Source organism: Talpa occidentalis, unplaced genomic scaffold (genome assembly GCF_014898055.3).
Source record: "Talpa occidentalis isolate TD23 unplaced genomic scaffold, MPIMG_talOcc4v2.1 talOcc4.16, whole genome shotgun sequence".
Classification (NCBI taxonomy): domain Eukaryota; kingdom Metazoa; phylum Chordata; class Mammalia; order Eulipotyphla; family Talpidae; genus Talpa; species Talpa occidentalis.
This window is the reverse complement of record NW_023601653.1, coordinates 18,744,772-18,772,455: the sequence shown is the minus strand read 5'-3', so window position 1 is coordinate 18,772,455 and position 27,684 is coordinate 18,744,772. Positions and strand designations below refer to the sequence as shown.

At 40.2% G+C, this 27,684-nt stretch overlaps 1 protein-coding gene across 3 annotated transcripts in view; it reads right to left on the bottom strand.

The window, feature by feature from the left end:
- The window catches only part of EEA1 (early endosome antigen 1), a 419,318-nt gene that overhangs the window by 258,326 nt on the left and 133,308 nt on the right, over positions 1–27,684 (bottom strand). The gene's annotated exons all lie outside the window — the stretch shown is intronic.

The window sequence follows — 27,684 nt, the reverse complement described above, 5'->3', positions numbered from 1 at the left end:
CAAGTCAGGAGGTTTTTATACCCAGTCCAAGAGTTTCCCTCAAATCCTGATTGTTCTGTATCAGCCACTTCTGTTTCTGAGATCCAGAATTTTTGAACTCACAATGGACCTCAATTCCCAGTCAGTTTGTGGGTCTCTTTTGATGAGTAATCTAATCTCCACTCAAATGTTTCTGGGAATAAAATTTGCTGTATACTCCATATAACTGAAAATTACTAATTGTTAGAAATCACTTTCTTGCCTTGTGCCATTATCTGCTTTTCCATGTCTTTCTTATGTTGATCCCCAGATGATTCTCAAGAAGCTAATAAATCAGTTTTCCTTCATGTTCCATGAGAGAGACTCCTGAAGTTCTCCATTCTCCAGTCCAAATACCACCACACATCAAGAATAAATCCCACAGAGCTTTTAGGCCTCAGGGTCAGACAAAAATGAATTCAGGCCTGAGTTCTGTCACTCCCCACTAGGTCACCTTTGGCAAACACTTAACTTCTCTAATTTCACTCTCCTTGTCTATAAATTTTGAACAAACATTAACCACAAGAGCTAAGCATTACTGGTTACCTAACCGATACCCACTTTTTCTTCTTCCTTCCTAATCAAGGGGCTCACTTAGACACTCCTGGATTACCAGGGTCCCTTGCAGCTACATGCAATCATGCAACACATTTCTGGACAATGAGGTGTGCGACTGAAAGTACCTGCTGAAGTTCCAAGAAAATTTATAAAAGGGAGCTTGCATTCCCCCTTTTCAATTTTTTGCTACTTAGCCTTTGCCCTACTTTCTTCTTTCTAACTAAAAATCATTGGTGATGCATTAAGTAGAAATGTCATGTTGCAAAGCAGGAGGAAGAAAGTCTCCAGAGAGAGGGAGTGTTGGATCTTGATGGTATCATGAGGTCCCCATATTCTCCCTGAAGTTCTAAACTTCTTATCCTAAACTTCTCAACTTCTTATGCCAAGAGGAAAATAAAACTCTCATTTGGTTAAATCATGAGAAGTGGGTTTCTGCTACTTGTAGGCAAATTAATAATAAATAACACATACTTCAGTGGACTGTTGCAAACATAAAATGAGCTTATAACATTGCCCCTCCCATAGCAGTGAATGGTTTGCTGTTACCACCATCATGACTATTCTCATCATTAGTCATTGCCTTGGGTCTTAGAAACAGGGACAAGAACACACAGCTACAGAAATTCTGTTGACCTCCAATAGCACTGATTCAAAAATACCTGTAATCTCCCAAGCACACAAAGAGATCAATTGCAGATGTTTGGATGACAGATGTCATCTAAACTAACTACTAACTACTGCTAACTACTACTGAAGCCAGCTCTTTGAAGTACCTGTCAAATTCCAGAAGTATATGAGAGCAAGTTCTTGTTTGCTATGCGGCCCTGCCTGGTCTCCTCTGGGGTGAGGAATCCATCTACGGTATATATTATATCTCCTGGAAGTGCCACCTTCTCTGAATGGCAAGCAAAGCACACTTTAAGATGTCATTATTTCACAGGAACACAATTTCTGCTGAAAAGTCAAAGCCACACCTAAAACCAGCTGACCACAGGGGCACAGGCTCAGACGCAGCACTGGGGAATGTAATTGGCTTCCCTATGTTAACCACACTGCTTGCCAAGATTGGGTGGGACTGCCCACGTATTCTTTTTTTTTTTTCCCTAAGTTATGATGATCTTTCTTTTTTCACTTTTTCATTTTAACATTTATCATTTTTTACATTTTTTAGACCATATTTTCTTCCCCCCACCCCTCAGATTGAGTCCCCATAGAATCTCCTTCCCCAAGGCACCCGTGCACCATCACCTCAGTCCCCTGTGCTCCTCCCTCCATCCCTCTAACCCCTCTCCCTCCTCCTCCCCTGCAATATGTCTCCGGTTTATAATTGTCTGTTTTTGCTTTGTTGTGTTTTGTACTTATTATTTTTTTACACTGATGTCTTATTTGGTTCCCCTATATTCCTGTTATAAGTGAAACCATCCGATATTTTTCTTTTTCCTTCTGGCTTATTCCACTGAGCATAATTCCTTCTAGCTCCATCCATGTTGCTGCGAATGGCATGAGTTTATCTTTTAGGGTTAGGGTTAGGGCCATGTATTCTTAACAGGAATTCACCAAATTTAGCCTCTCTGCACCCCACCCCAACCCCAGTCTGAGCCCACAGATATGAAGAGTGGTGCAGAGAAAAAGAAAAGTAAAATAGTCACCTGTGGGCTTTTTTTTTTTTTTGAAGGTTCAAATCCCAGTGGGTCAGTTACAAGCAGGGCAGCTTTGGGCAAACAATTTTCCCTCTCTGACCTGCAGTTTTTATATCTGTAAAATGAGGATAAGCATGTGCACTTCACAGGTTTGCAGGGAGCTGAAAGAGACAGTGTGTGTGACAGCGACTGGCACGGATTCAGGTGTCCTTTCCTTCCCTCTCAGCAGGATGGCCATGGCCAACTTGCTCTACCCATCCCCCAAACCCAAGGAGTGGACCCAGTTCAGGTCACTGCCACTCACTGCCTTCTGCCCTGTGCGTCATCACCCACGTTTTCAGCCCATACTTGCAGAGCCAAAGCCTTCCCCCAAGCTGAGGTCATAAAGCAGGAAAAGACAAAGCCCTGCTTTCAGAGAGCAGCCTTGGTTGGCATGAGCAAAGCTATCTATCTGTGGCCAACCTACCTGCTGAGTATGGCATCCCCAGGAAACCCAGCAGGAAGGCACTGGCCCATTTGGCCCTCCCTCCCACTACAGCCACATATTACACCTGGACAAGTGGCAGCTAAGGAGTGGGAGCTGCTTCACCCAATCTCTAGTCCTCTAGACACAGCACCCTCAGGTCCCAAGCTCCAGGAGGAGTGAATATGTCAGTCACAAGATTCACACTTCAAGTCATGAAGCACACTCTTCTTGCTACATCACCTGGCAGGTGTCCCTGGCAACTGGCTCTGCAGCTACAGTGGTACACATAGTATTTTGCTCACCTCTCTGTCATGGGAGCTGCCACTAATGTTCTTCCAACTTTTAATCATTAGCTTATCCAGGGACATTTTACAAACAGGGTTTGTGAATATAGAGACTAATTAGATATCTGCGCAGATATCTAAGTCCATAAGCTAACAATATAAAATCATCCCAATTTCATAATTTCAGGGTCCACGTAGCATGGCTCAAGACAATATGTTTTGTCATGGAGAATAAGAACAGGCAAACTAGTCACAGCAAACATTAAGCACAAACTATGCCAGGCTCTCCACTTTTAAAATGGGGAAACTGAGGTTTCTTGGAATTTTCTAGATGTTCATCTCATAAATTTTAGATAGTATTAAATTGTTTCTCACTCTTTCACATTTTTGTTAGCTTTGCCAATTTTATTTGTCCTTTAACAGATATTCTTAATTTTTTCAGTGTCAAATCTATAAAATTTTCAATACACGGCTTGTATTTTGAGGATTTTCTTTAACACCTTTTCCATTTTTCTTTTCTACCAGGATTCATCAGAAGCTCCAACATGTGAAACAGTGAGCAGTGAGCTGTTGTTAAACAACAGCAGTGAAAGCAGGGCATGTCTGAATTTTCTTTTGAAGTTTCATTGTCTATTTCTTTACAGTTTTCCAACAGTGTCTATGCTTATTATACCATTTGAATTTCAAAAGCACTTCAAGGAAGTAGGAAGAACCACCATGACCCACTTTACAGATAAGATTCTGTATACTTGAGTTTGGGGAATCACATTACTAAAAAGAAATAAAATTCATATTAAGATGTTTTAATTTCAAATTCTCTCACTATAGTCAGTTACCTTACATCTAGTCAAAATATTTATAACAGTGAATTTTATTATTTAAATCTCTGATATAATAAAAATCTGATAATGCTTCTAGTTTTGAAGAAAGCCCTACCGACTGATCAAGTAAAGGTTCTAAAAAAAATTTTAAGGTTTAAGAGACATACGCACATATCAACTTAAGTTTATAATCCTATTAAGAATTTGCAATGGCAAATACATAATGACAAAGCAGCTCATTTGGTGAGTTTAGGTTAAAGAGAGTCAGTTCCTTGGAGTAGAAAGGGGTTGGAAGAGATACTAATCAACGCTGTAAAGGAATTTGTAACACGGCTGTTACTAATATTGCAATATGACTACAACTTTCATTTGGTTGGATTTACTTAAACTGCTGTAACAAAAATATTGCTATTTCCACCATTTCTCAGTTGTGCAAAAGTATCCCACTGGGAAATGACAGGCCTGTGAACAGAACTCATGAACTAAATGCATTTAGTTCCTGCATTTGCACCGCCAGCTCTCGGTTATCAAACCCAGTGATTCACTTATGGAAATCAATGCTTCTAAATGCATGGGATGACACCGAAACAGACACACAGACAGTTCCCACAGCCCCTTTAAAAGACTAACCATCAGGAAGCAATTAGAGTCTGTATTTGTTTCTGACTATCAGGGTATTTTTTTTTTTCCGATTTGTCTGATTTCTTCTCAGAGAATGCATAAGAGACTATTATCTCTCAGTGCTGCTGTGACTTGGGACATATTCATCATGCTGAATTTTGAAGTGGTTCCAGGCTAAAGAGCAAAAAAGCACACATATGGATGAAAGGGTTTCAAATAAGCAGAGTCCAAGTATAGCCTAAGAGGGAAGCAGAGAACTGTAGTCTTTCTGAAGTGCAACTTTGCAAGCTAAAGAGTAAAATAGAATAATGGAACAAGGTAGAAGACTTGCACAACTGTGACCAAAATGAGGAGAAAGAAATAGCACCATTCATCATATTTATTAGACTCTCTGATTTCCCTTGAAATGGCACATGCTTTATACTGAAATGCACTGTGAGCTAGCCACCAAAAGTCTTGTTTTGATAGGAAATGAATATTTTGACAAAAACTAAAAAATTTCATTTACATCCTCAAGATTACTATAGTGGACTTTTAACAAATGAAGGGGGGAAGTTGACTCCAGAAGACAAAGATCATGAAGGCACTAATTTCCATTAAATGTCTTCTAAACACCAAAATGGGGGCGGAGGTGATCACCTCAACTGAAACTAATACAGTTTTCTAAGGCAGAATACATCATTAGAGTTAATATTACAGTGACTGCCTATGTTGAGTGGATTTTCTTTTTTAAAAAAATGTCTATGCTTGTTAAACACATGAACTGTAATAGTTTATATTTGGCCAACTCATCTCCCCACACCTGTTCATTCAGGCATTAGAACTAAGCACTTGTAAAGCAAATGAGTATATCTGTACAGCAATGGATAAAAATAAACTGAACTACTCTTGTAACATTATCAAAATGACCTGACCAAAAAGATCATGTTTCAGGGTATAAGTAGTCAAATTAGACATTTCCTCACGTTTTGTGACTGTTCTGTCTTATTCACTGTGTATAAAATAGCTGACCCCCATTCCAGGAGAATGAGTAGCAACCAAATATAATGAGCTCAGGGGCTCAAACACTGGTTTCATTGCTCTGAGATATAGTTTCTGAATGTGCTACTGTTACAGAGAAACTGATACTTGATACACAACACAGGAACATTTAATTCAACTGTAACTTGTTAGTCCTATGGGACAATCATGGCCTTTCAATGTTGGTCAACTCTTCAGAAATGAAGTCCAGGTAGCAGTTAAATAAATCAATATTTTTTGGAGTGAGCTTAGATATATGTGTGTGTGTGTGTGTGTGTGTGTTTCTCTATAACATTTCTTAATGGCAGCAATAAGACGTTCCCAAGGAGAGCCAAAGTGTAGCCGGTAATATCACTCCCACTTTCCCATTACGCTTTTGCCACCCCAGCAATGGGTTCCTTGAAAAATTCAGATATAGTTGATTGAATCATTATTCACACTTTTTCACATCTGTCCCATATTAAATTTTGCAGCCCCATCCCATGCTATGTGACCCTGAAGTACTATCCACTGTGGGTAAAATATTTTCCCCATCCCATTAATCTTGGGCTGACCATACAGCTTGCTTTAGCCAATGATACATTCCTGAGGATGACACATATGTGATATTGACACATATGTGATATTGCCTTGTGCTCCTGTCATGTGTAAGTTCCTGTAAGTTATTCATTAAAAGAGGATGAACGACATATGAAGGAGACCTGAATACTGGAGTCCAGGCACAATCAACCAAGTTGCAGCTGACCCACAAACCCATGAGAAATAAATGCTTATTGTTCAGGTCAGAGATGTGACTGGTTGGCTATACTAGATTATTGTAGCAAAAATGTCAACTCAGTGCCTTAGCACATTCTGTTCCCTCTATCAGGAATACTCTTCCATTCTACTCCTACTTTTTGCCCAATTAACCCCTTCTTGTGTTTCATATTTTGCCTAAAATATCTTACACATAAGACAGATGTTGCAGACCAAATTAACTTCTCCACATTCTATATTTCCCTATTCGTAAGATTCATCACATTTGTAATTATCTGGCGCGTGCCTGCAAAGTAGAATGCAAGCTTCTTTGAGGGATAGGATCAGTGTCTTGTTCATTGGTTATTCCCACCACACAGCACACAACTGCTAGCACAGAGCAGACTCAAAACATATTGGTTTAATATTTTGTTAAAGACATGTGGTTCTGATACTATGGTTCAGTAAGAAACTCAATTTTGGGGAGTGTAATTTTCTGAAACTATAAAATGAACATTAATAGCTCTCTGCTAAGGCAGTAATGATCAAATAAATTAAGCAATAAAGTTAATATTCTAAGCACTGGACACATCAGAACATAGAATGTACTTGGTTGCTTTCAGTTTTTATTATAACAAGAAAGACCAATACATCTATCTTGTGTACTAAAGGTAATTTGTTTTAAAGTGATGTTTTGGCAGAGAAGAAAACATTCCATTGTGTTGCTATTTGTTTGTTTAATCTAGATATTTCAAAATTTATGGCTATTTACCTTCAGGTGAGTCCAATTTAAGGTGGAACTCAGCTAAGAAATAGAGTTGCAATGTATACTTGGTTTATTTCAAACATTTGTCATTAAGAGACTCCCTTCTCTACAAAAAGAATCAAATTTATGTTTCTTATTTTAAAATCTTTTCCCATCCATAACAGACTACTTTAAGTTGGTCTTTATATTTTTCAAAATGCTGTTTTTCATTATCACAAGTAGCTTTTGCAATAACATTTTATTTGACAAATAGTACCCCCCACCCCAATCTGGTCGGCTAGTCTGATCAGTGCTGCACCCTCCTCTTCCACAGATGGGAGCAGAGGCACAGAAAGGCTGAAGAAGTGGCCAAGGTCCCGGGATTAGTACTACAGCCAGGGTCTGATCCCAGTGTCCTAGCTCACAAGTGCTGTTTTCAAGTTCTCAAAATTCTCATACACAAAGAGTTATTAAGAACAGGAACAGGATGTAGTGTGGCAGGGAAATTAGTAGAAACATAATTCTCCTGAAAGACACATGGAGACATCTCTTAGCTCCTTAACATGGATGAGTCTAACATCCTCAGGAGAGGATAATAAATGTCTGCATCCACCTCTCTAGGGTGAGATCAGCATTATTGCTTGATTAGAAATTTGTCCCTTAAGGAGTCTGAATGCTCTCTGAGGAAAGGTGTTGCTGAAAAAGTGAAAATATTTTTTTTTTTTGCCTCTACTATGAAAATGAGGGAAAAGAGATTTGACTCAGGCAAAGGAAGCTTTGGGGAACACACAATTTTACCTACTAATGGTAGGATTCTAGTCTTGAGATCTTTGATTGGAGGGGTTGGGAGTCCCCTTTGCACTTCACACACACCTTACAATCAGAGAAGATCTTACCTGGTAAGATCACAATTAGTTAGGGCCTCCCCGGTGGCGCAGCGGTTGAGCGCTGGGTTGCGAAGCTGCCTGCAGCTTCTGCAGCCGGTTCGATCCCTGGCTGCTCCCCGGCCACCGGAGGAGGGTCCCACATGGCGCGCAGACCTCTCCTGCCGCCCGCTGCTCCCCTCAGCAATGTCCTTCGGTCCTTCTGCCTGCTCTGCTCCCCGCTCTGGCTCTGGTGAATTCTCTCACCCTCCCACGCCTCTGACTGTACCCAGTGCATGTATAAACCAAACAAACAAATAATAAATAAATAAATAAGACATGCCTCTAGAAAATTTAAAAAAAAAAAAAAAAAAAAAAAAAAAAAGATCACAATTAGTTAACTGCTCAATCAGAAGTGTCAATTAGGTGGGAAAAGGACACATTTATGTTGTAAATATTACACTTTAACTTAAATAAATTTAAACATATTCACTGTTCATTCCCTTCCTGGAAGGTCATTAGAAAGGATCCCACGCCACATTTTGACCCAGACCACAACTATACGATCTCACTTTTCATTTCCAAATTTTCTGTTTTTCTAGTAGGTGAGACGTTAAGGGCACTTGTGAACAAAAATACTGTAGATTTTATTATTTTTCTCAATCTTTTCTCATTAGATAATTTGACATTATTGAGTCTCCAAAACATTTCGTTGAAATTTTAATGTAATTCTTTCTCTTCAAGCTCATATTTCATTAGTTAATATAATATTGAAGTAAACTGCATAATTTTAATAAACATTAAAACTATTAGAGAATAAATAATTCTGAATAAATAATTCTGAATAAATGGTGATCTTCGAAAGCATGAAACTCCATTCCCAGCATAGAGATGGCAGGCAGGGACCGAGTGGCCAACTTAAGAGAAAGAATAGAGAGCACTGCTTTCACTACATAGGAAATTGGTTAAAAGAGTGCTTTAACTAGTTTCTATTAGTTAATTGTTTATGTTAATCAGTGTTTTCATGGACAACACTTGATATCAGTTCCAGGTAGGAGTTTAAATTATATCATATTTACATGCAAATCCCATCCTTTCTAACACAATAAACCTCCAGATTCTATCAATTTGCCTATTTGACCAATAAGTTCACATTATCCTGCCCCTAGGTAGCCAAAAAAACCAATTTTCACCAGGGCAACCTCTTCAAATGTGAGGGAAAGGCTGGATAAATAAATTGAAATCCTACTTTTATTTTCTTCCAAGCACTAAACAAACAATTGGACATTTTATTGTTAATTATTTTTTAGTCTTTGTTTCCCATGATTAGCTGGACAGAGAGAGGGAGGGATAAAGGAAAAACATTTCATTAGTTGGCACAGCAGACCTCTCCTGTCATGCCCACTGCTCCCCTTAGCAGTGTATTTCATCAGTCTGCCTGTTCTGTTTCCGGCTCTGTCTCTGGTGAATCCTCTCACCCTTCCGCACATCTGGCCTTTACCAGTTCTTGTATAAATAAATAAATAAATCTTTAAAAAAAAACATTTTATCAATTAAATATAAAGCCAATATTTCATGCTGGTCTCTGGGATGAACATGACCACAATCTCCCTTCAAGCATCACCTTCACACAGTCTCCCAACTACAGAGTTCCCTCAAATTTTCCTTCATCTTCTCCTTCAGCCATTAAAAGCATTTAAAGTGTCTTGTTAAGTTCAGCCCTTCTCCATCCCACTGGTACTGGCTCAGGTCTGAGTCCTCAGAGCAATGGGCCATTTCAACAGTTCTGAGTGGTCCAGCTCCTAGTGGTCTGTCCCTGAGCAAATCCCTCTGCATGCACTCACCAGACTTCCCCTTCCCCCAAAACTCCACAACATGCCACTAAATCCTTCACAAATTCTCCTCCAGACCCTCACTTCTTCTCAGTCCTCTCACCACACACACTCTTAAGCTTCAGCCTCCACCAGGACATGATGAGCTGAGTGTGAAGTTCAATGGAGAAATCTGGAACACTAATGTTTAGAACACTGGCATATTCTTGTTTTCTATAGTGAATACTGTAGTGAGCTGCCCAAACCCTTCCCCTCCCCACCCATCCCCTTCAAGATGATGATGCTCACCCCTCCAGCAGCTGGGAGCACTTATTCATGACTGAATCTGCCTCTAAGCTCACAGCTCCTCCCAGACAGCAATCCACATCTAGTGACACAAGTGTCTGGAGCCCTTGTCTTGATGGGGGATAACTCTGAAGGGAGACCCCAGCTCCAGAGTTTCCCACGGAATAGTCTGAGTCCTCTGTTGTGACTGTCTTACAGTTGAACTTCTCCCTCTTCCCTTCTTTCCAGGAAGCACTTCCCAATAAACTTACTGCATGGAAATTTCAGTCTTGAAATCTGTTTCCAAGAAACCCAACAAAAAGCAGTTTTTCTTTCTAATTTTTTTAAACTATTATTTCATAAATAGTGGTTTTAACTCGTTCAAGCTTCATCATAAAGCTTGTTTAATGTTCACTTTTTATTCCTAAGATGTAATCAAAAAGAAAGGACATCTATATACCATTTTTTAAAATTTATTCATTTCTATCCATCTCTACTAACACATATTATTGAAAATATTGGAGCCAGAATTTTGTTTGAAAGCTGGCTCTGTCTCTGCTTCACTGTGTAACCCCAGCAGGTCACACAGCCTCTCTGCAATCATTTCCTCATCTGTAAATTGGGGGTGATAATAAAAATAGGATACAATAAATTGTTGTGATGATTAAATATTATTATACATGAAGGATTAAGAATGGTAGCTAGCCAAAAATTGATGCTTAAATTCCTTAGGATAATACTAGCTCCTTAAAAATTGACCAAAAATTGTCCAATTGCTCAAACATAATAGACTATTCCTCCCATAGTGTTCTTGATTAGTGAGGCAAATTTTCCCTACAGGGCTTTCCAAGCACCTAGGTTAATGGATTTGCAGTTATTGGCAGTACATGGCTTCTCCATCCCAATTAGCCAGAAGAGAGAAAGAACACAGAGCAGTATATATGAGAGGTTTCCGTGGGTCATCCTGGAACTGGAGCTCATTATTGCTATTCGCATTCTGTTGGCTGGAACATAATCACATGACCTCTCCTAACTTCAAGGGAGACTGGAAACTGCAAATGAGGAAGTGGATTTGAGTGACTATCTATCCACACAGCAAACTTTGCTAGATTTATTATTATTATTAATTTCTAGCTCAGGCTCTTATCTCCTCTAACCTAAAAATGTCACAATTACCTCCTCATGGTCTCCCTGCTACCAGATTACCCCATCAATGCATACCCTTTCTATACACCAAACCCAGTGTTATAATCTAAAATTACAGTCTGACCAGGCATTTCCCCACTGCCTCAGATCCAGTCAACGCCTTTACAATTGCTCCATGACTCAGTCACCCCACATTCCTTTGGTCTTATTTTCAGTCACTTCCTCCTACCCTTAACTTGAAGCTGGGATTTGCGACTAGAAACTGTGGAGATGCCAGTGAACAAAACAGACAGGACCCTGCCCTCTATAATTTATATTTTAATCAGGCAGCTAAAAACCAAGTAAAAATACAAAATAAGTCATAAAGAGTACAGTGAAGAAAAATAAACAGACAGGAAATGCAAAGCAGTGAGCTAAATAAATAGATAACTAAATAATATCTTAAATTTTACCAGCAAGTGAGCACCATTCCACAGAGAAGTGCACCATGTGCATGATCTCCACTATAATCGCACATAACTGTGATTGCATGAGAATTCCTATCATTCACCTATAAGTTGTGTTCTTTTGAACTTTTTTTATAATTGCTATTCACAGAAATAGTATAGAGTACTAAAGATTGCCTAATGTGCTATTTATATGGGTCATTGAGAGAATAATATATTATTGCCTCATGAGGGAGTGAGAATACACAGAGCTCATTTTTCACCCCACAAAGTAGTTAGCAAAAATAGTCAACATAAAAATATTTAATGAAATCAAGTTTTACTCAAGTATGTAAAATTGCTATTTTAAAAACAAACTCACCTCAAAAATGTCACATTCGCTTTGGTAACTTAAAAGTGTTACACTTGTGATGTTCCTGCCACCTTACTGGATTTAGGTTTCAAATCTAAGACATGTGAAGTCTTGTAGATGCTGTTCATTTCATCAGGGTAAGCTGCTCCCACCTGATTTAGATCTTTAATGGTCAAATATAAGTAAATATCAAGATGTGACATCCACATAAATTTCCTCTTAGAAGGAACTAGAACTTTTATGCCCTAATAGCAAGGAAAAAAGGTGGAAACAATCTAATTGCCAAAGAGTTGAAGAACTATACAGTAATAAAAACACAAGTTTTTATAAAATGTTAACATGGAAAATAGGTGGGATATAAAACCAAGTTGAAAGAGAGAATGTAAGACAGCAAGGAGTTTAATTGTATCAGTCAGATTTAGAAAAAGAACCTAAAAGCTGGAGACAAGCAGCTCAGAGCTGGTAGAGACACTTCACAAAATTGTCAAGAGCCCAGAACCTCTACACAACTATTCTCAGCACATGATTTCTGAATCATGACCCAAGATGGCTGCTCGAGCTCCAAATATTATATTTCCATCCCAGTCATCAGAAAAGGAAGCAGGTAAGAAAGGGTATGCACCTTAAGGTAGACAGAATAAGGACTTGCAAAAGATGTCCATGTTCTAATCCTTGAAACCCATGAATATGTTATCATTCATGGAAAAAGAGACTGCAAATGTGATTAAGTTAAAGATATTGAGATTAGCTTGGATTATACGAATGCATCCAATGTAATCATGTGGTCCTCATAATAGAGAGCCAAGGAGTCAGAGTCAGAGAAGGTGATGTGGCAATGGAAACAGAGGTCAGAGTGGGATCAAAAATTTATGGAGCCAAGAAATGCATGTAGCCTCTGGATGCTGGAAAACAAGCAAAGAAAGAGATTTTTCCCAAGAGCCTCCCAAAGGAACTCAGTCCCATTTTAGATTTCCAACCTCCAGAACTATGCGATAAAAATTTGTGTTGCTTTAAGCCACTAACTTTGTGGCAATTTGTTACAGCAACAATAGGAAACTAATACATCCTGCCTAAGTTACCAAGGCAACAATGGATAAAAAGACATACTTACCATATTCTGCCACAATGTTTTCCTTTTTAAAAAAACAGAAATAGATAGTCCAAATGAAATAGGTTATGTTTTAGCAGGAGTCTTTGGTTGCCAATATGGAATCCCAGCCCCAATTCTATCTAATTTAAGGCTAAACAATGGGCAAAGAAATTAATTCACATGTATATGAACGGCTCACCCATAAGGAAATACATATTCAAGGACTTGGATATAACCAAGGACTTGTCTTGCATGCATTTAATTCTCAATCTCAATCTCAATCTCATTCTCAATCTCAATCTCATTTTCTACTGAAGATACATCTTACTTGTAATGAGAATCAAGATAGTAGGCATCTCAGCCTATTCATTCCTTCCATCTTAAAAACCTCCACCTGATCATTTATTAATTTGCTATGTGTTTATTGAGAACCTACCAAGTGCCAGTGAACAAGACAAACAAGTCCCTGGTTCATTCTGTTAGCTGATAATTGATAACAAATACATAAATGAGATCCTGAGACATGATGATGGAAATAAGCAGAAAGATGAAATAGAGAGTAACTGGAGAGACCACTCTAGACTGGGTCATCAGGGAAGGCTTCTCTGAGGAGTTAACATCTGAGACCACAAAGATAAATATGATGGATATTAGCACAACCCAAGAGATAGAAAAGACTCCACCATCCCTTTCTGAAGCACCAGAGAGAGGCCAGCATCCTTGGGAACGTGTGGGCAGGGAGAATGAGATGAGGCAAGGAGCTAGAGCCAGCAGGGCCTCATGGGTGCATCTTGGTTCCTCTAGATAAGTCTCTATTACACCTGTTTTCCCCCATAGACACTAACAGCCACTTCAGTTTGGGTGATATATTGCACAGTTAACCTAAAAATGGCCTAAAGGAATCATGGTTTTTATCCTAAGAGAAATGGAAAGTCATTGAAAGTTTTAAGCAGACAATGCCATCACGTGATTTTATTTTTAATATCCCTGGAAACCAAAGAATGGGCTAATAAATGTAGCAAGTTAAATATGGGGCAGTAAAATCTTTTACAAAGAAGCAATCCATATCTAGCTATGATAAATAGGCAAAAGTTGTCACTTAATACAAAGCATAGATAAATAGATACCCTCTCATCTTCATTTCATACCTAGATCTTCATGCCACTGCTGTTTGTTATTCTTCCCATAGCTCTTAAACTCAGGAGCACTTCCTGAGGCAGATCACAGCTCCAGCCTCCTGGGTCTCATGGCAAGTGGCAACACACTGTTTCTAGACTAAAATCCTGATTTGCCTGAATTCATGCTGTTTCAGCCACAAATATTTACCTTACCTAGCCCTTGGCGTTAATTGAAAGGGTAGCATTCCATTCCTCTTGGGTCTCCCCTCATTTGCCTTCCAAGACAGAAGCAGCTGCAGGACAGAATGTCAGCCCCACTGTCCATCCCTGTATCTACACAGCCATCCCCTCCCTCATGTCTTTTTCAAATCAGGAGAATGGGTGGTAGTGCTACTCTGCCCTCACCACACTCCAGCTGGATTTACAATTACATCTAACTATGATTTCTCATTATTGATAAGACACATCATAGGGCCTCCCCTGGTGGTGCAGCGGTTGAGTGCTGGGCTGTGAATCTGCTTGCAGTCTCTGCAGCACCAGTTCCATCCCTGGCCACCAGCAAGGGTCCCACATGGTGCGACAGACCTCTCCTGCTGTGCCCGCTGCTCCCCTCAGCACTGTATTTCGTCGTTCTGCCTATTCTGTTCCCCACTCTGGCTCTGGTGAATTCTCTCACCCTCCCGCACTTCTCACTGTACCCAGTGCTTGTATAAATAAATAAATAAATAAATCTTTAAGGAAAAAAAAAAAAGACACATCATAGTGCCCTGGCATTAATAGAAGACTTGGCCCCTCTTGCAAAGCAGAATGGCTAGGCTATCCCCTGTCACCATTCACAACAGGGTCAAGAAACCTAAATCACATGGCTGGTCCAGGAAGAAATCAGAACATGAGGTATACTTACAAGTCTGAAAAAAGACACTCAGCACTTGAATAAGGCAGGGAAATGGATGGAGAAGGTGGAAATCAAGTCTGAAAATAGTGGTTCAGAGCTCTGAGACTGGTCAGGAGGAAGTGTTTAAAGTTTACTCTTCACATTTAGAATTTTAGGAAGATCTACCTACTAAAATTAATCCCTTATGCCATAACATTCACTGAAGCTCTTTTAAGTGAACCCTGCCCTCACACTGGTTATAACAGATTCACCTGTAAAAACTATACTACCTAAATTCATGATTTAGGTAGATTTAATCACTGATTTAATTTATTTCAGGATCATATGGCTTAGATCACTCATTTCTTCTTGAGTCAGTTTTCATCAATGATAATGTTCTAGAAAATTAAGCATTTTGCATAATTTGCTTCAAATTAATTCACACAAAGTTGTACATGATTGCCCCTTGTTATGTTTTAATTTCTAGTATATTTGTGGTTACGTTGTGTTCTCACTCCTAATTTCAACATCATTTTGGATTTCTTTGGTATGTAATGCCTTGCTCAGTCTGGCCATAAGGAAGCCCAGGTTTAAACAGGATGTAATAGCCAATGTTTACAATAACCAGAGTTTGCAGTGTGAACAGAAATAGAAATACCACTAATACTGCTTCCCTATAATTTCTGTCTGTTCTCCCCAGTTCCTCACTGTGGAATCTCATACTGTCAAATGCATACTTCTATATACTCCTTAGAAATCTATGCTTTTTGCAAAGTGACTGTGTTCTGTTTTTATTAATTGCTCAACCCATTCAAAAAACAGAAGACAATAACATAACTCTCCTAAAACATATCTTCTGCAGCTTAAGTATCAGTTTTTCTAACAATTACTCAAACACTCTGGGTGCCAAGCTCTTTGTGAGCGCTCTCCTTCTAGGGATCTATCCCAGTGCACCAACATCCTAAATAGAATCCTATACTCCAGTGTGGTCTGATCAACACAAGTAGGATGTGTCTATGACCACCCTTCTACTGGACCCTTCCACTAGTAGTTCCTAAAATACATTGATTTCCTGCTTTCTTCTCATGCTATTGACTCGCGTTAATTTTGCAGTCAACCAAACACTTGGGGTATTTTTTTTTTCACGCATGTTGTTGATGAATCTGTATTCCCAAATAATATAAGAGGGGGACTCCATTAAGCTATTCCCTGGGTTACCAACTTTCAAGGTGAATTCAAACCATGTCTGAGGTCATAAGCAAGCTTCCTCCCAAGTGACAGTGCCTCCCTCAACAATGTGTAAGAAGATATCTTTCTTTGCAAAGGAAGGCACATCAGCTGGATCCAACAACAGTCCAATTGCCAGAGCAGGACAGGGAAAAGAATGACCACTGATTGAGAACCTATCGTGTGCCAAATCTATGTGAGAAGTTGTACATGTTATCTTAGCTCTAGTCCTCATAACATTTGAGCAAGGTGTGGAGTGAATAAATAAAGGTGTAAATAAATGCCAGATAAAATTATCCTCATTTTATTTCTGAGGAAGCAGAGACTCAGAGTATGATTCAAAAGCTGTGTAGAAGTTTGGAAATCAGGCAAAGCCAAGGTGCACACAGGGGCCCCAAACTGTTAAGGGAAAAACAAGCCACTTTGCCTACCCTGAGGGTCTGGCCATCTGCACGCACAAAAACAAAGCAGACTCTTAGTGTGCTCAACAGCCTTTAATCAGTGAGAGGTTCAAAGCCAGGGGTTTGGAGAGAGGGAGAGAAAGAGAGAGAGATATTTCAAATAATGGACTCCCAGCTCAAGCTCCAAAAGTTACCTTCCTTTTCTGGGAAAATGCCCAGCCTAACAGACTGGGCGCAGAGTGGGGCGAGCCCCCAAGCTTGCCATGAGTCTAAGGCACCTTCCGGCAGGAACCACAAGAAAGGAATTAGGCAGGCCCCAGAGAGCCAGGACAGAAGGAAAGACCCAAAATCCACCCTGTATCACACAATCCACCATGAGGTCAAGATAATGGTTGCTGCTGTCTCTGCTGAAATGCTAAGGCTGCCAGGACCCAGCACCAGGAGCTGCCTCCCCACATGTCTTACACCCTGGTGTCTCTTTCCCAAATGTCTCCCTGCTCTTTCATTCCACCTCAATTTATGTATCCACATGTTCCTTCCTCCTTGCCAGATATTCCATATTCAGGGAGCCCAGTTCATGGAATATTGGGAGTTTTAGTCCAGAACATGTTCATTTAAGTGGAGGTTTGGGGGAGAGGTGTTCAGTCTCACACTGAGATGTTCCTCCTCTTTCAGGGAGATGCATTCTGTAACAGCTTCTTCTACACTGTCAGTCAGAAGGGGATGGGTGAGGGTGGAGGCAGCAAGCAGCAAGGACTTGTGTAAAGCTTTATAGCTTAATGAAGTACTTTCACCTACATTGACTCTTTTTATTTGATCCTGATAACATCTTTTTGTGGAGGGTGGAGCTGGTGACACAATCTTTATGTTGCAAGATATCAGCACTCAGGAATCCAAGTGATCAACGCAAGATGGCAAGATTGCCACCCAGAAGGTCTTACCCAGACTCTCTGACTGCAAGCATCTCTGGGGCAACTGGTGTAAGGCAAGGAAGAGAAAGCAGGAGGCTGGGGGAAGTGCTGATAACCAACATGGAACCAACCATGAAAGCTCAAAACCCTAACCTTATCAAGAAAATATAATGTTCTGTTAATGTTTTAATCATCTCTAGTCTTAAGAGGCAGAAGAGAAAGAAAACTCAGGCCAATGACCAAAGAAGCAGAGCAGCCTAGGACAGACAACATGGTTGTTTCTTCTACAGTGAGGGCAAAGTTGCCTTTTGTTAGCAACGACATTAATGCTATGGGTTCTTGCAACATGGAGGCCATAAACCAGAGCCCAGTGAACCTTGTGTGATTTCTTCATCAAGGTCAGACTTTAAAAAAAAAAAAAAGTACTCAAAATGAATCTAATGTGTTTCATAATTCGCTGAAGACATAGATTTAGTATCAGCTCAGTATCCATAGAACACTGGGTTTTACCAGCTATTTAAATTCAACTTGAGTCAAGTACTAGTCTATTCAAGCAAGAAAAATACAAGCTTTGCCTATTAAACTAACAATCTGCCTGCTGTCTACCGGTTCCCACGTGGTCCCAACTGAGACCAAATTCTCCCAACTGGAAGATTCTTTTTTCCCTTTGCCACCAGCTCTATAGCCCCCTCTAGAGCTTGGCTGAGGAATTGTTCTCCTGGAGCCCCCTAAATTGCCCTGGATCTACATTACTCAACATTCAAGCCAGCATTCTTTTACATGTCAACAGACAGGGCAATGTGCTCTCACAGTACCCAAGCAAGTTCTTCAGAGTTTTGTTTCTTCACCCAAGATACTAAGAGATCCTGGAGCAGAAACTGAGCTTTTCCAGTGCTTTCCAAGCACCTTAAATTCACCTAAGCACCTAAAAGAATATACAAATAACTGAACTCCTCCCAGAAAAGATTCTGCTACAGAAAAACAAGTTAAAGTATAAAGATACCTTCAGCAATATGCAGACTGTAGGGGAAAAGAGATCAACAGATAACTTGGTGATTCAAAGAGTCTTAAGAGACATAATGAATGTGATGTATGAAGTTAGTTGATTCCATTCAAACAAACATAATGTAAAAATAACAAAAAATGTGGAACATTTGGGGAAAAAATTTCAAATATTGATAGGTCATATGATGATATCTAGAACTTACTGCTGTTTCTGTTTAGGTGCCATAATGGCATATCTTGTAGAGAAATGCACTGAAATATTTTTGGATAAAATAATGATATCTAGAATGTGCTTCAAAAAATGTCAGGAGTGAGGGCCTCCCCGGTGGCGCAGTGGTTGAGCGCGGTGGTTGAGTGGGTTGCGAAGCTGCCCGCAGCCTCTGCAGTGCTGGTTCGATCCCTGGCCACCCGGCAAGTGTCCCACATGGTGCGCAGACCTCTCCTGCCACCCGCTGCTCCCCTCAGCAGTGTACTTCATCATTCTGCCTGTTCTGTTCCCCACTCTGGCTCTGGTGAATTCTCTCACCCTCCTGTGCTTCTCACTGTACCCAGTGCTTGTATAAATAAATAAATAAATCTTTTTAAAAAAAAATGTCAGGAGTGAGTATAAACATAGATGAAGCAAAACTGGCCATTATTTGATAATTGTATGTTAGTTTCCTGAGAATAAGTGGAGTTCATTATGTTTTTGGTCTACTTCAGTATATTTTTTAAATTTTCCACAATAAAAGTTGAATCTTTCCATGTTTGTTAACTAGTCTATCAATACCCCCCCCCACACACACACACACATCTTAATACACTCACATGCATACTCATATGCATTGACTACCTAGTTCAATGAGAATTCAATGTTTATTCCGCGGAGAAGATAAGAGAAAGTGGGAGTAGAGCATGTTTGTACTGTATACAAATGCAACTTTCAGATTCTCTTGTATTTGTACTAGTTCTAGAGTGAACCATACAGAAGAGCAGTTATTAGTGTTGGATCAGCCTGGTTACCTCCAAAAGACTGAAAGTGTAATCCCCTTCTCCTTCTAAACTAAAATAATCTGTTTTTTTCCTTCATAAATGGCCATGCCTGCAGGAAGACCCAAGTGTGTGTCTCTACAGCCACTATGTACCTGTGTGCAAGTTGCACACTGCACAGATCTAAGAGGGCACCCTTCATATCATCAACATTGTAGGTTTGTGTGTTTATTGTGATAACTGTATTTATTGTGATAACCATCTATAAAATAACACTCCAACAGATGAAATCAAAAGGGAGTTAAGGTAGGGGCTCCTTTTTAAATCACACACCCACTGTATGGATTAGCCACGTAACTGCCTGACAGCCTGAGTTCAAATCCTTCCCCCAAATCACCTACTGACTTTATAATCTTCAGAAGTTACTTAATAGCCCTGAGTCTGTTTCTCAATCCGCAAAATGGATGATAGTATTACCTGGAAAGTATAGTTCAAAGCACTAAGTGCATGTGAAACAGTGCCCGGCACATAAGACTTCAATAGCATTTGGCCATAGAGAGTCAATATTGTCATATCTGTTCATACACATTTAATTTGATGGGTGTTAAGTGTCCACATGAGTGTGCTGTGCCATTCATACACTCAGTGAAAAAATGACTGCAGTGGATTTTAAAAAGACGGTAACCACTCTATTAACTAACCCACACTATTTTTAAAAGAGGACTTTTTTTTTCCTAACTATCCAATTTTGAAACATGCAGTGAGGCTCAAGGTCCAGGTAAGCAACCCGGGCATACGAATGTCTCTGCACACGGGCGTGTGTGTATGTGCTGATCAGGAGCTGTCTGAAGAAAAATTCTGGGGTTTTTCCATCCTGCTAATGACTTGGCCATGAAGCCTGTAATTGGAAAAGATCCAGTGGGCGCCCCAGTCACAAAAGGGGTACTACCCCACAGGCAGAATAGAGGGAAGCGCTTACAGAGGTTAAAAGTCTATTGTTAAAAGGGAAGGACACAGAGGATGCCTTTAACTTGGTGTTAAAAATAAACTCAGCTGCCTCCTTTACACTGCCCACCCCCCGCCTGTCCTCCCATACCCTGCACTGCCCGGTGTGAAAGAAAGAGGGCTTGTGTTTCATTTTGCTTCTTCTTTGGAGTTTTTTTCTTTCTTTTTTAACTGTTAGGTAAAAAATGGGCTACTTCGTTTTCAGTTAACAAAACAAGTTGCATTCTCTCCCAAAATGTCCTCTGGGACCCTCAAAAAGCAGGCAGGATGATAATTTAGAATTAAGCCATGTCAGCAGTTGAATAAAAACTCCACACAGAGATATGCAAAATGGAGCCCTGCCAACTTCCCCTCCTGCCTGGGAAGTGTTTGCAGGGAGCTCACTCTGGCAAGACGGCTTTTCGTCGAGTTCTGTTCAACATTGGGGTGAAGCAAAGCCCTTTCCTGAGGTGTGGTTATCCATAGAAACACTGCTTTGCTGAATTCAGCAACTATAAAAATCTCACATGCTAGTCTTTGCTCGTAGAAGTGATTTGTATCACAGAAAAGCCGCTGGCTGGAGTGAGTAATCTCACTGTTTTATTGCATGTAGGTGGCGGAGGGACTTCAAGACCCCAAAGGGAGGAAAGACATGGAAGAACGAGGAGAAACAGGTCAGCACACAGAACTAAGATTTCACTGGGGGGAAGAGGGATGAGAGGTGAGGGTTGACTGGGACTTTCTTTACTTAAAAAGACTTTTTTTTAAAAGACAGGCCTTAGTCAGCGAAAGATAAAGGGGGAAAAAACTACAGAATTGACAGAGAGAGAGAGAGAGAGAGAGAGAGAGAGAGAGAGAGAGGAAGTTCTAGTCTCAGGTCAGTCTCGAGGTTGAAGTGTGACTAAGTCAAGCCTTTCACTTTCCTACAAAATGACATCCCTGCCATCTTAGATCTATTCTTCAACAGAAATATGTAGTCATTAAATTAGAACAGTTGATAAAATATTGAATCAGAGCCCTTGAACAAATTAAAATCTCATGCAAATATATATTTATTTAAACGTTCAAATTTAATGAAGTGATTCTGACACACATTTAGAAATTAGAAAGGAAACCTTATCAACAAGGTTGGGTGTGTATCAGATATTTTCCATTTTTCACAACAATAAAACACTCTATTGCAAAAGCTTACCTGGGAGCACAAGCGCCTAACCAAATATGCCTTTAACACCGAGCTAAGATAGAATTCCAGGTTCCCAGCTTTGGAGGCTGAGCCTCCAGGACACTGAGGAGTTCTCACAAGAATTTATGCTCCTTATGTTCACCAACACTGTTCAAGACCCAGAGAAGACTGCGTCTCACCATATGACCGTGCAATTCTTATTTTTCAAATGTATGTAAATTAGCTATCATTAATAAAATACAATTAATAAATTCAAATTTTATTGATTTTATTTGTGTATTATGTATTAATAAAATATAAGCTCATTTTGGGCCTCCCCAGTGGCACAGCAGGTGGAGCACAGCACTGTGAAGCTGTCCGTGGCCTCTGCAGCACAGGTTCGAATCCTGGAGAGCCAGGGAGATACCCACATGGAGCGGCAGACCTCTCCTGTCTCTCCTACTGTTCCCCTCAGCAGTATATTTCGGTTGGTCTGCCTCTTCTGTTCCCCACTGTCTCTGGTGAATCCTCTCACCCTCCCGCACCTCTGGCCTGTACCCCAGTTCTTCCATAAATAAATAAATCTTTAAAATATATATATATAAGCTCATTTTAAAACATTACCAAAATGAAATCAATTTTCAACATATATTTCTCGACATTTTTTCAGCACTGACCTTAGTATATTTATTTGCACTAATTTACTTAAATCATTTCCTTTCACTGATTTCTACTGAATACTGTGCCCATATTTTACAAAAAGGAAAAACAAAAATATCAAAAATGTAATAGATAAGAATGTGTAGAACAAGCCTATATTAAAACATCAAAACTGTCTCACCCCTGGTATCTCTCATTTCACACTCACTACTTTTTTAGTCACTCGCCATCATACCTAATGATTTGATTATTCTTGAAATTTTAGTGTAATTGTTTTTGATCATTTGCAATTTTAACTGAGACATAATTGGCATATAATATTGCACTAGTTTTAGGTATATTCAGAAAAATGATCACCATGATAAATTAACATCCATCACCACCCAGTTACTACTTACTTTCTTACGATGAGAACCTTCCTTGTGTGTGATGAAAACTTTCAAGATCTCCCTTCTTAGCAATTTTCTAATATATAATACAATATTGATAACTATAGTCACCACTGCATACCCAGAACTTACCTAGCTTATAACTTTGTATCTTTTGACCACCTTCACCAAGGTCACCCAACTCCTAGCAACTCCACATACCCCCACCTCTGACAATCACCAGACCTATGAAAAACTATTAAAACACACAATCAATATTTCTTGATGAACTAATTCTAAAATTACAAATTTTCTCAGCTAGAAACCTGAGAATCTGATATTGATCGTTTCACCTTTAAAAGACCTCTGCTAAATTGTTCATTCTAGAAAGTAATAGCACATTGATGCCTGTCAGTAACTCAAAGTGCTCTACTAAAACAAATCAAGTTATCAAGTCTATGATAACAATGTTTGAGTGACTATCTTGTTATTTATTTGTGTTCTGGAAAGAATGGAAGGATGGAGAGTGGCTTACAAAAAATGCATACAATCCATTAAATATAAATGAAAAAGAAAAGTCAAAGAAAACAGACTAGAAAGCAAATTACAATGTGACTCAAAAAGATATGTAAGGCATGCCGTGAAATCCTACGTGCTTCTAAGAGCGACTGAAGGGAAGAGGAATCAGTAGGCACATAGATCATCTTACTTGTTAGGTAAATACACACTTGTATCTCACAAGAAACCCAACTCTTACAGTTGGCAAATGTTAATCTTTAGGAAAGAATCATATCCCGAAAGTTTACTTGATGCAAATGGATCAAAAAATTAGTTTTGGCTAATGTCCTCATGCCAAAATTAGACTTCAAAATTAATTCAGTGGCACCTGTCCAATGCTGTGGGCAGGGGGAAGGCATCTTTGCCCTCTTCTTTCTGTGGGGATACATAGGTAGAGAGTGATTTGCTTTCACCTCACATACCAAAGTCAATTACTGAGATAAAAATAGAAATATTTGTCGCAGGAAGATGCAATTTTCAGTCCCATCTTACCTCCAGATTTGCATGTTTCAAATTATGATCTTGAAGTGTGCTCACAAAATCCTTAATGGAGACCTTTCACCCCATTTCATTTTCTCTTACATCCCTGTGTTGCAATTTTCCCCAGTCTGACTCTTAGCCTTGGTTACCCTGAGCACTCATTGAGGTAGAAAATGGATGGCCTCTCAAAAGGGAGGGCAGGAGGAAGAGCTCATATAACAAGATAAAATGGTAGAGCTGAGATGCATTGCGAAGACCATCTAGAATCAGTCCTAGAAGAAAGGCTGTGCCTACATCTCACGACTGAACCAAACACCCCACTTCTGACCAAGAAGTCCAGAAGCAATTCTGTGACCATCTGCTTTCCACGGGAACCAGCAAGTCACCAGACCTACTAAAACTCATGAAGTAAGCATACAGCAGTAACTTCTAGCACCAGGAATTTAGCTAGTGTAAGGGAATCAAGGGTGAAAAGGCACAGACCAGATCTTGTCCCTGCTGTGGATATTGCAGTTTTGCTGGATGAATCTGTTGCACAGGAATTCCAATATGGCATTAAACACACTGACTCTGGAGTCAGTTCTTGAACCCTACACCCACTTTTTCTATGTCACCTTGAACAAGTCAAATTCCGTGGGTTTCAATTTTGTCAAGTATAAAATGGAAGTATCAACTCCATTATAGAGAATGAGTTGAGAACAGTGCTGCCATGGCTTCTGTCCCAGACCACTGCCTCTTCTTGAAATCCCTGTCTTTGTGATAGTGACAAGATTGACTGTATTTGTGATATTCCAGGCACTGTTCAAAGTACTTGGCATGGTTTAAATAACTTAATCTTTTTCACAGCCCTGTACAGAATATACTACTGTTATCCACATTTTATCATTTGATGCAAAGAGTCATTCATTCTCAGAGAGGCAATACACAACAGTGGTTTAGGGCACACACTCTGGAGACAATCTACCTGAACCCTATCATTTCAAGGCTGTATGATTTGGGGCTAATTAATTTCTCTGGGTTTGCCTGTTTGCTGTCAATCTACTCCCCATCTTTTCCATGATTTCTGCAAACTACATTTGCCACTCTCTTTGCCAGTGAGGTCTGGTTTGCTCAGCCAATGGGGAGCACAATGTAGGGGTGCCAAGGTAGTAGGAGGATGGAAATGTCAGGATGCTTCACTCCCTCTTTGTCAAAGGTGGCAGCTTTGGCAGGAGTCACATCCCTTCCAGGGTTTCCAGTTCCTGTTGGGCACCCCAGCATCTCGCCTCTGGTGACATCACCCACTCCCTCTGACCCTGTGACCCGCAGCAGAAGCTTCACACTGTTGCTCATGTCCAGATTGCTTTGCCATCTATTCCCTACCTTTTCTGCTCTTGCAATACTATTATAGTCAGACCCAGTATTCAAATTTCCTTGGGTGAACTACTAGACTAGCATCAGCTTTCCTGACTGGACTATGACTAATAGTCTGCTAAATGAACATAATTACACCTACCTCATCAGGTTGCATGAAATTAAATGAGTGGATATATTTAAAGTGCTTCAAACAAAACCTGGCATACAGTAAGTGACAACTATTCTGGAACATAGTCAAGGCACCAAAGTCTCTTTCTAGGATCTCAGGAAAGAGATCCTGAAGGCTTAAAAGGATGAGTAGGAGTAAACCAAATAAAGAGAAAGGTAAGAGTGTTTCAGGCAAGGGGAAAAGACTGCTCAGTGACCAAGCGGTAAGAGAGAGCATGGACCTTCTGGGAGCCAGGAAAGAGAAGAGGTTTTGAAAGACTGAACTATATGGATAGCACCAGGCGAGGGAGGGAAGGGAATTGGAGAAGCTGGAGAGAACAGAGCCCAGAGCAGCCCTTGAAAGGCATGTCAAGGACTGTTAAATTAATTAGACAAGAGGCCACTAGACTTTGGTGGCTCTATTGCCATGGCAGCCTACATAAGCAAATCTAAACCGAAGTCAGCAAATACCTCAAAGTTAAGAAATCAAAACAAAACAAAACAAAAACCTAAAGACAACCAATCACTATCAATCAATAAGGTTTTAACTGCAGCCAATCAAGCCATTTCCTTTCTTTGTTTCTGTACCTTCTCTGTATAAGTCTTGCCCCTGGCTCCTAACCACTTCTGCTTTGGTGTTGCCTGATTAGAATCAATTTTTGTTCAAGGAAACTCTCAGATGTTTAATATACCTCAGTTGATCTTTGACAAGCATTCAGACTTTGACCTGAGAATAATGGGAAACCACCAGAGCATTTTAATTAGAGGGGTGACATGAATGAACTTATTCTAGATTTCTTTGGTTGTAATATGGGGAATAAATAGGGTGAAAGCCATAGTATTTCTCCAGGCAGGAGGCAATAGCTTGGACTAGGGTGGTAAGAGTGAAATAGAAAGAAATTGGAAGTTACTCCAGGGGTGAAAGCATTGGAATTAACATTGGGTTGGATATGGGAGGCAAGGGAGGAGGAGGAACTAAATACAACACCCCAGCTTCTGACTGTGGTAAACGTACAATAGCAGCAGCACAGCAGAGTGCTTCAGAGAGTGGGCCCTGGTTTCCACTGCCTGCCTGCAAGCCCAGCTCTACCCAGAGCCAGCCGTCACACCTGGGGTAAGGAGCTAGATCATTCTGTGCCTCAAATGTGGAAAATGGGCAAAATAATGGGACCTTCTGTCTCAGACTCTTGAAAAGGTTAAACAAAACTTATGAAATACTTGGAACTGAGCCTGGAGTCTCATGAGCATAGCCCATCTCAGTCACTGTTACAGAAACAAGCATCTAAGAAGAAGGCACAGGAGCATATGAATGCAGACCAACATGTGGGGTCTAGAATCTTGATGGAACCAGAGCATGAGGTCTGGGCTAGAAGTGGGTATTTAATTTTAGCACCATCACCAACAAAGATGGCAATGGAGGTTATGGGAAAGGATGAGACTGTGCAGGGGGTTAGGTAGATTGAGACTAGATAGAATCACAGGGGAATCCAGAGGCACTGACTCAACATTTAAGTGACAGCCTCAGGAAGACAGACCTTGGAGGAAAGCAGGGAATACCTGTCAGAGGAGGAGGAGGGAAGCCAGCAGTGGTCACAGGCCAATTGGGAGGAAATGGAGATATTTCAATATAGTAGGAGCTGGGACTGAGGGTGACAGGGGTGACTGGGACCTTCTATCATGATCCTCTCCAGCCAAGGGTCAAGTGACATAGTCGCAAGAAACTCATTTCTCAGTTGATATATTAAAAAAGCAAACAACAGACAACCATAGCTGTTTTTCTGTGCTGATCCAGAATATGGTAGCCCACAAAGGTGGAGGGTAACTACACAGCCAAATTTTTCTAGTCACCCGACTGAACCCCTGATCTTTTCCTTCACGTGACAAACTGCATGGCAGGCATTGCTTCCAAGTCCAAACAGCTGCTACAACTGAATATAAGATCTCAATTAGGCCAGTCACAGAAGAATGAGCTTGAGTCTGGTCACCTTCTGCATAGAAGGTCATGTGTAATTTCCTCATCTCTCTTCCAAGGTCCGAACACACTTTCCAAGGTCCAAATCTTCACATTTTTCTTCTTTGTTAAAGATTGATTCCAGAAGATTGTTCCATGTGCTCTGTGTTTATTGAACTCTAACGACCCGGCCCCAGGCCTCACTCCCAAGATTCTGACAGCAACACCAGCAAACTCTTGGCCCAGGGGAGGTCTGTGTTAGAGGACACCAAAAGACTTACTCTCATTCAAAGCAGAAATGTGAAATCGCTTTATATTCTGTCTAGCATAAGCAAGTGGGTGTTGTTATTTTTATAATCATCATCACAGATTTCTACTACATAGTTTGGGGAAGTGGCAGTAAAAAAGGGTGCTTCTCTTTTAAATGCTACCACCCCCAAACTTTATTGATATTCAATGTTAGCAAAGGTTAGCATTAAGCTCTCTGTAGCACTTTGGCTCAGGAGTACCTGTGCATTTGGAGTGACCCCATAATTTCTTAACTCTAGAAGGAAAAATCACCCTGGAAAAAATGAATCTTTCAGTCAAAAAGAAACTGATTCCATTTGTCAT